Genomic DNA, 8,937 nt, shown 5'->3' on the forward strand with positions numbered 1-8,937 from the left:
GGGAGGACATACTTATTTTTCTCCCCTTTTGATTTGGTGAAAGGGGTATGCTTTGATCAGTAGTTCGAAACACCGGCTACTCCACAGGCAAAAGAAAAGTTTTTTCAGTCCTGTGAAGAGTTAGCAGTCTCAGAAATCCCCAGGGGCCCATGTATCCCGTCCTTTAGGAGCCCTGGCGGTGTTGTGGGTATGCACTGGACTGCAATCCATCCAGCACCCCCAGCAGCTCCGCAGGAGAGAGGCTCTCTGCTCCTGTAAACAGTGCAGACTCGGGACCCACAAGGGGCTGCTCTCAGTCAGCATTGCCTGGATGGCAGCGAGGGAGCCTTGTACAGAACTGATAAGAGTCGGAATCAACTTGATGGCAGTGAGTTTGGTTTTTGTTTGGTTTTGGTTTAATCTTCAATATCTTCTGTCACATCTTCTTTCACTGTCTCTGGAAGATAGCTTAAACACATATCAGAATTTTCTAATCCCTTTCAGCATTGTGGGTTTGGCATTGTGCTGCTAATTGTAAGGTTGTTGGTTCAAACCTACCAACCGCTCTGCTGGGGACAATGAGGCTATTCTCTCCCATAAAGATTTCACCTATATAGGGTCGCTATGTGCCGGAATCAACTCACTGGCATTGGGTTTCATTTTAGTTTGGGCTTTCAGATGTTAATTGAAGGGTTTAATTTTAGGTACCTGTCACTACTAAACCCACGGCCATTGAATGCATTCCAACTCACAGTGACCCTACAGGACAGAGTCGAACTGTTCTTTTAGCGTTTTCAAGACAGTAAATCTTTATACGAGCCAGACAACCTCACCTTTCTTCAGGGGAGAAATTGGTGGGTTTGAACGGTCAATCATGCGGTTACTAGTCCAGTGCCTAGCCCACAGCACCATTAGAGCTCCTGTAACAGGTCCAGAATGATAAAACGCAAGTTCATTCTCTCCAGCTTTTCCCATTCCAGCTCGGAACCTCACCCATCATGGTCCACAGACTGGCACTGGGGAAAGCTGTGGTCTACTGTATCTTCCCAATATCCCCAGTTGGAGCGTCCAGTTTCCCTCCTGGATCATTTTGACCTTTGGGCTTCTCTGGAATCAGGGGAGCAGCAGGGAGAGGAGAGAAGGCTGCTAATCGGCCTGACTTGATTGGTATTGTTATAACCTGGTGTTAGCGATCTTTGCGTAGCAGACGCACCGAAGCTGCTTGTTCTCTTTTGGAGGCCCTTGAGGACTCTGACTTCAGAATCCTTCACCACTAGCTGTGCTTTCACATGGACAGTTCGCTGCAGACACAGCTGCTTACTCCCACTGCTGGGGACTCTGTTTCCAGTGGGACACTCTTTAGGTAAGGCGCCTGCACTGACCAGTGCGCCCCAGGGCATCAACCTTATTTCAAGGAAACACCTTGCCTCATACTTTTTCACAAGGGCAGGTCCTTGTGCTGTAGAAGCTTCTAGGAGGGAGTCAGGCTTCATATCCTCCAAACTTCAGGAGTCACACATCGTGCGTCAACAACTCCCAGAAACTTTCCCATCTGACTTCACTCCAGAGCCAGAGCCCCTCACTGGACTGGATGTCGGAAAGGGTGGCACCTTCTTACCTCTCCCTCTGAGAGGGGCTGCATGACAAATCCCACTTCTTCCAAGCTGATCATTCCTTTCTGTAAAATTCCTATACTCAAACCTCCAACAAACCCAAAAAAGGTATCAGAATCCATTTGGGTCACCTCTTGGCAAATCCTAGAGATGGTCTAGTATTGCTCTGGCTTATGAGAGTCTTTGCCACATATTCTTCTACTTTTACCACTTCAATCAAGAGTAAGAAAATAAATCCTGTTTTCCTGTTACACACGATACTCCTCATTTATTAATAAGTACATTTCCTCTCTTTGATCACAGTGAATTACCCTAAAAATTTAAGTGGCAAATCAGTTTCAAGTACTTTTGGTTTGATGCTCAATACTACCAAGATCCCAAGGAAATTCTTAAACATAATATATGAATGTTCAGACCAGTCTATTTTCTGCAATGACTCATAGTCGGGATTCAGACAGGGCCAGGCTTGTCTGCTGAACTGGTATGGCAGGCCTGCCAGGAGGATTTGCTTTGTTCTGTTGGTTTCAAATAAGTGAGGCAAAGTGCCCATGGACAGGAGCTGTTGGGTGGGGGAAGGGGATGGTACAGGGCAGGACATGGAATGGTCTCATGGAAATGTTCCTTTTGGGCATCCTCGCATCGCGCTTGGTAACCTTGAAGGGCAGTGAAAAAGAGGAAGACCTTTGACAAGATAGATTGACACAGTGGTTGCAACAATAGGCTCAAACATAAGAATGATTTTGAGGATGGCGCAGGACCAGGCAGTGTTTTGTTCTGTTGTACACAGGGTTGCTATGAGTCGGAACCAACTCAATGGCACCTAGCAACCACACAACTTGGGTTCGGTTCCTATGGAAAGAGTGGCTGTAGCAGATGCTGAAGGAGCTGCTTTCACAAGGTCTCTGCGTGTCACTGGGACACATGAGGATGGAGGCCATGCTGCCTCAGTGCTCAGATAAGAAGGAAGGCATTTCCCCCACTTATGCACCAAATAGAGTGTCATTTTGGAACACTGAAAGTTTAAAAAGAGGGCAGCACAGCACTGATTTGCAGTGGCGGGGAGTCTGCAGGTAGCTTTCCTGGCCAGGAAATGAGAATCTCAGTATGCCCCCTTGTAGTGGCAGCAGACATCACAAGCCAACTCCTATCAAACTCCCCAAGAAGTAAGCCAAGTCTCTTTTCCATGTCTCAACCAGCTATGATTCCAGGTTCATGGGGTGAAAACTAGTCTACCTTTTAAATGTATCTCCCTGTGTTCATCAAGGCAAACACCCTATATAAAATAGTGGAGCGTGTCAGGAAAGAAAGACTCTGGGGTAACACAGTAAAGACTCTGGGGTAACAGAGGTAGCAAGAACACTGGGCCTTGGCAGTCTATGTTCAACCCATTAGCTGCCGCCGCTTTCTGCTCTCAGGGGAAGCTCTCTTGCTGTGGCTTCCACGATCACCGGGCCTGTTCCCTGAAGACCTCCCTTGTCCACTATTGTCAAGGCCACAGGAGGGATTGGGTCCTTCTTCTCACAATTACACATCTCTCTCTCTCTCTCTCTCTCTCTCTCTCTCTCTCTCTCTCTCTCTCTCTCTCTCTCTCTCTCTTTCTCTCTCTCTCTCTCGCAGATCATTTTCATGGGGGCTAAAGAATTTAGAGCAACCCACTCGAATGATTAGAGTCGTGATTAAGGTATCTTTGACCATATCATTCCTTTTAAAGTTTCCAATTCAATTAGCCAGTAGCCAGCTGCCATTGAATCAGCGCCAGTGCATGGCAACCCCACATGCTTTCCTGTAGCACCTGCCCCACAGGGGTTCCCTGCCCTGTTGTTTTAGAAGCAGATCACCAGGCCTTCTTACTTTTTTTTTTTTAATGTTTTATTAGGGGCTCATACAACTCTTATCACAATCCATACATATACATACATCAATTGTATAAAGCACATCTACATTCTTTGCCCTAATCATTTTCTTTTTTTTCCTCCTCTTTTTTTTTACATTTTATTAGGAACTCATACAACTATTATCACAATCCATACATATACATACATCAATTGTATAAAGCACATCCATACATTCCCTGCCCCAATCATTCTCAAAGCATTTGCTCTCCACTTAAGCCCTTTGCATCAGGTCCTCTTTTTTTCCCCCTCCCTCCCCGCTCCCCCCTCCCTCATGTGCCCTTGGTAATTTATACATCGTTATTTTGTCATATCTTGCCCTATCCGGAGTCTCCCTTCCCCCCCTTCTCTGCCGTCCCTCTCCCAGGGAGGAGGTCACATGTGGATCCTTGTAATCAGTTCCCCCTTTCCAACCCACTCACCCTACACTCTCCCAGCATCGGCCCTCACACCCTTGGTCCTGAAGGTATCATCCACCCTGGATTCCCTGTGCCTCTAGCCCTCATATGTACCAGTGTACAACCTCTGCCCTATCCAGCCCTGCAATGTAGATTTCGGATCATGGTAGTTGGGGGGAAGAAGCATCCAGGATCTGGGGGAAAGCTGTGTTATTCATCAGTACTACCTCGCACCCTGACTGACCCATCTCCTCTCCTAAACCCCTCTATGAAGGGATCTCCAGTGGCCGACACTTGGGCCTTGGGTCTCCACTCTGCACTTCCCCCTTCATTCAATATGGTATATATATATATATATATATATATATATATATATATATATATATATACACACATACACATATTCTTTTTTTTTTTTTGCATGATGCCTTATACCTGGTCCCTTGGGCACCTCGTGATCGCACAGGCTGGTGTGTTTCTTCCATGTGGGCTTTTTTGCTTCTGAGCTAGATGGCTGCTTGTTCACCTTCAAGCCTTTAGGACCCCAGACACTATCCCTTTTGATAGCCGGGCACCATCCACTTTCTTCGCCACATTTGCTTATGCACCCATTTGTCTTCAGCGATCCTATCATGGAAGTGTGCAGCCAATGATATGATGATTTTTTGTTCTTTGATGCCTGATAACTGATCCCTTTGGGACCACTCAATCACCCAGGCTGGTGTGTTCTTCCATGTGGGCTTTGTTGCTTCTGAGCTAGATGGCCACTTGTTTATCTTCAAGCCTTTAAGACCCCAGTCACTATCTCTTTTGATATCAGCTTTCTTCACCACATTTACTTGTTCACCCACTTTGGCTTCAGCAGTTGTGTCGGGAGAGTGAGCATCATAGAGTGCCAATTTAATAAACGAAAGTATTCATGCATTGAGGGAGTGTTTGAGTAGAGGCCCAAGGTCCTTCAGCCACCTTAATATTAAACCTATAAATGTAGACACTTAGATCTATTTCCCCATCCTCATATATATGTTTGCATGTACATGTCTTTGTCTAGACCTCCATAAATGCCCCTTGACTCCCAGCTCCTTCCTCCCTCTCCCTTGACTTTCCTCTTGCCCCACTACCATGCTCCGTCCCCACCTGGGCTACAGCTATACCTCTTCTCTACGCAACCTTACCCTTGATCGTTCCCCATCAGGCCTGCCACTCCCCCCTCACTACCATTTTGGATCCCATGTTGTTCCCTTGTCCCTGTGTTTATTAACACCACTTCCTTACCCTCCTCCCCCTCCCTCACCCAGAACTGTCTGTCCCATTGTTTTTCCTCCAGATAGTTCATCCAGCCTGTCCTATTCAGACAGACCTGTGGAGACACTAACATGCACGAAAACAAGACAGAGGAAAACAAAGCAACAGTATACAACCAGACAACAAAACAACAAAAACAAACCACTGAAAAAGAACAGAACAAAACAGTTCACAAGAGAAAAGCTTGTAGTTAGTTCAGGGATCGTTTGCTGGCCCTTAGGAGCGTTTTCCAGTCCAGTCTGTTGGGGCACCACGCCCTGGCCCCAAAGTCCACTTTCAGCATTCCCTGGGGACCTTGCCACTCCATTCCCTTGCTGTTCTGCTGCACTCCCCCAGTGATTTGCCTCGGTGTGGTGGGATCAGGTCAGGTGCAATTCCCACACTGTGTCTCTGGTGCTGTCCCCTGTATCGCCCTTAGTCACTGAGGGGCATCATGTCTCATAGTAGGGCCAGCCATGTTGTTCTCTCTGTGGACTGGCTGCTCTACTCAGGAACATCATCATCACGGCCTGGTGGGCCAGGCTGTGCTCCACTCTCTCCTCCTTCCCCTTCATCTGCTCCCGTGTGCTCTGATCAGATATGTTCATCTCCCGGAGCTGCAGAATCAATGTCATCCTTTGAAACAAATTCTTTTTGGGGGAGGGGCAGGAATCCACTTAATTTTTGGTGCTGGGCCAGCCTCCCAGACCCACCAGGCCTTCTTTCAAAGTGCCTCTGGGTGACTCAAACCTCCAACATTTAGGAGTTAAGTGGGTTAGCTGATTGCACCACTCAGGAACTCTAAAAGATTTGAATTCCATGGGCTAGGAATTCGTTCCTTAGATTAGTTCAGGTCATGTGCTTTGAGTATGAGACCTGACCTGATGTGGTAATTTTTTATACTGTCATCAGACCTTGGTGCCTGTGCTCTGACCTTCCATTTTATGACCTGTGCCTTGATCACAGTGTCACGGCAATTTAAACAATAGAGTGCGGTAGGGTGGCAACCCTCTGCAGTGGCGCTCAGGCTAACGTTCACAGTGAGAGTGAAGGTCCCCACTGCACAGGGCAGGGGTTAATTCTTGGGAAATGTTCCTGGGTCAGGTTTTTCCCATATCCCATACTACCTCTGAATAGGTCCCCCACCTCTTGGGTTTCCTTCCACTAACATTAGATTGGAGAGAGGTTTTCTGTTTTTAAAGAACTTGCAGGATCTGGATTTTTAGCTAAATTATACACTAAAGACAGAAAAATTTCTCTTTGAAAAATTGTGTTTTATTTCCCCTCTTTTAAAATTGATCCTCACAAGTGGATCAATAAATAACATCATAAGTGGAGAAAATATAAAAGTCAAGGATTTTGGTTTACTTTAATCCACAATCATCGTTCTAGGTAGAAATAGTCAAGAAATCAAATTAAATGACATAATGAACTGGGCAGATCAGTTGCACAAGTCCTCTTTGAAAGTGTTAAGGAGTAAAAGTCACTTTGGGGACTAAGGTGTGCTTGCCCTAAGCCATGGTATTTTCAGTCACCTCATATACATGCAAGAGCAGGACAACGAAAGAGGAAGACTAGGAAGCATTTATGTTGTTGAGCTATAGTTTGGGTGAAGAACAGTGAATGTGCATGGACTGCCAGAAGAACAAATAAATATTTGTGTTGGAAGAAATACAGCCCAAAAGAATCTTCCTTATAAACAAGGATGGAGAGACTTTGTCTCACACAGGTTGGACTTATCAAGAGGGACCAATTCCTGCAAAAAGGTATCTTGCTTGATAAGCAGAGTCAGTGGGAAAAAAATGAAGATCCTCAATGAAAAGGGTTGACACAGCTGCTTCAACAAGAGACTCAAACATAGGAATGATTGAGGATAATGGAAAAGCAGTCAATGTTTAGTTTTTTTTTTAACATTTCATTCCTTTATACATAGGGTCACTATGCAGCTGAACAAACCAGACACCAACTAATAGCAAAGCTAAGCATACAAACATATTTTTACAGATAAAAAAATGTCACTTTTAAAAAATGATGAATTAAAAGTATTAGCATCAATTTTACCATTCATCTTTATATTATACAATGTGCTTTGTTTTAATTTTTAAAATCATTTTATTAGGGCTCTTACAGTTCTTATAACAATCCGTATACATAAATTGCATCAGGAATATTTGTGCATATGTTGCCACCATCATTTTCAAAACATTTTATTTCCACTTGAGCCCTTGGTATCAGCTCTTATTTTTTTTGTCCCTTCCCCACTCTTCCACCCTCGTGATCCCCCTTGATAAGTTACAAATTATTATTATTTTCATATTTTTTTGTAGAAACTTGTTCCTATTTCCCATCAACCTAATTTCCATAGAAGAACCGTTTAGGACCACTCAGTGGTTGTTTCTACCCACTCGGTGGCCTGAGCGGTGGGAGCTGCGGACCAGTCTTCAGTTGTGGGCTGAGCGCTCCTGTCTTCAGTGGGGAACTTCTGGATCGGCCAGGAGGGCACCTGCACGCCCTCAGACCCACCGGCCACCTCGGGCAGAGCGGCAGGGAACTCGGAGCACGTGCAGTCCATTCGCCCTGAACCGCTTCCTTGGTCACAGCCTTTTCAGCAGCGGCCTGCTCTTCCTTTTCGATCTCCTATGGGTCTCTGTAGAAGTAGAGATCAGTCATGACCTCCCATGGGTGCTCCCGGGAGATGGTGGCCGCATGCGTAGAACTTCCCGGGCCAGCATCCACCGCATCAGGCCCACTGAGTGAGCGCCCTTGTTCCACGGGGTGGCAATGGCCACGTAGCGCAGAGAAGAATCTGTGTGACACAGAGCGATGGTGGCCAAGGTAACGTCAGAGGCCTCTGCGAGGGGCTGGTGGTCACCACTAGGAGCCGAAGCTCCGGGAAGGCTGCCTGGATCTGGTTAGTAAAGGCTCCTGGCGCGAAGCGCCCGGGGATTGGAGAAACTCCAGTGGCAGCAGCCAACGTGAGCACAGCGTCAGCACAGGCCGGTATTCCTACAAGATAGGACGCTGACGTCAGAAGGGTTTTCCATGGCAACGATGGCGCGAGCAGCCTCAGAAGCTTCTCCCAGGTCCTCTTCGGATTTATGATGGAGATGCCGTCCCTTCTCCTTTTGTAGACGGACTGTTCGTTTGGAAGTCAAGGTTGGTGCCACCTGAATGGGCTCCTGCAGCCAAGAAGTTGTGGGCATCCTCCTCCCGCAGCTGCAGGACGTCATGGGCTCCGGACATGGTCAAAGGTTCCCTTTTAAGTTACGACGGGAACCAGGACAACGCCGTGTGCACCCTGCTCGGGGTAGCGCGGAAAGCTATTTTCATATCTTACACCGTCTTCTTTACCCACATTTCTCCCTTCACTCACATTTCTGTTGCTTGTTCCCCTTTGGAGGGTGGGGATGTTATATCTCGACCAGTGTGATCTGTTGGTTCCAGGGCATGCCATGCACCCTGAAGATCCTCGATTCAATGTCCCAGCACTCCCCAGAGCCCAGCCTGGGTCCCCAGGATGCACCCAGAAGCCCGGGTCAATGTGGCCCATTCACTGCATACCCTGACAGACACTCCCCCATTAGGATTCTCAAAAGCATTTTTAGTCCCTCTTCCCCCCACCGGGAGGTCGGCCCTCTCACTTTTCCTACCAACAACAGTCATGCACTTGTGCTCCCCCACATGTTTGCTCCATTTCCCTTCAGTATTCCATCAGTATCCCTCATGCCTCTAAGAGGTATGACTACCAGTTCAGGGGCCCTCACCATAACT

At 46.9% G+C, this 8,937-nt stretch overlaps 1 pseudogene; it reads right to left on the reverse strand.

Moving 5' to 3' along the window:
- Positions 1-7,540: 7,540 nt before the first annotated feature.
- On the reverse strand, positions 7,541-8,409 carry LOC142440934 (small ribosomal subunit protein uS2 pseudogene; annotated as a pseudogene).
- Between the last annotated feature and the right edge of the window lie 528 nt (positions 8,410-8,937).

This window comes from Tenrec ecaudatus, chromosome 2 (assembly GCF_050624435.1).
Source record: "Tenrec ecaudatus isolate mTenEca1 chromosome 2, mTenEca1.hap1, whole genome shotgun sequence".
NCBI classification, from domain to species: Eukaryota; Metazoa; Chordata; class Mammalia; order Afrosoricida; family Tenrecidae; genus Tenrec; species Tenrec ecaudatus.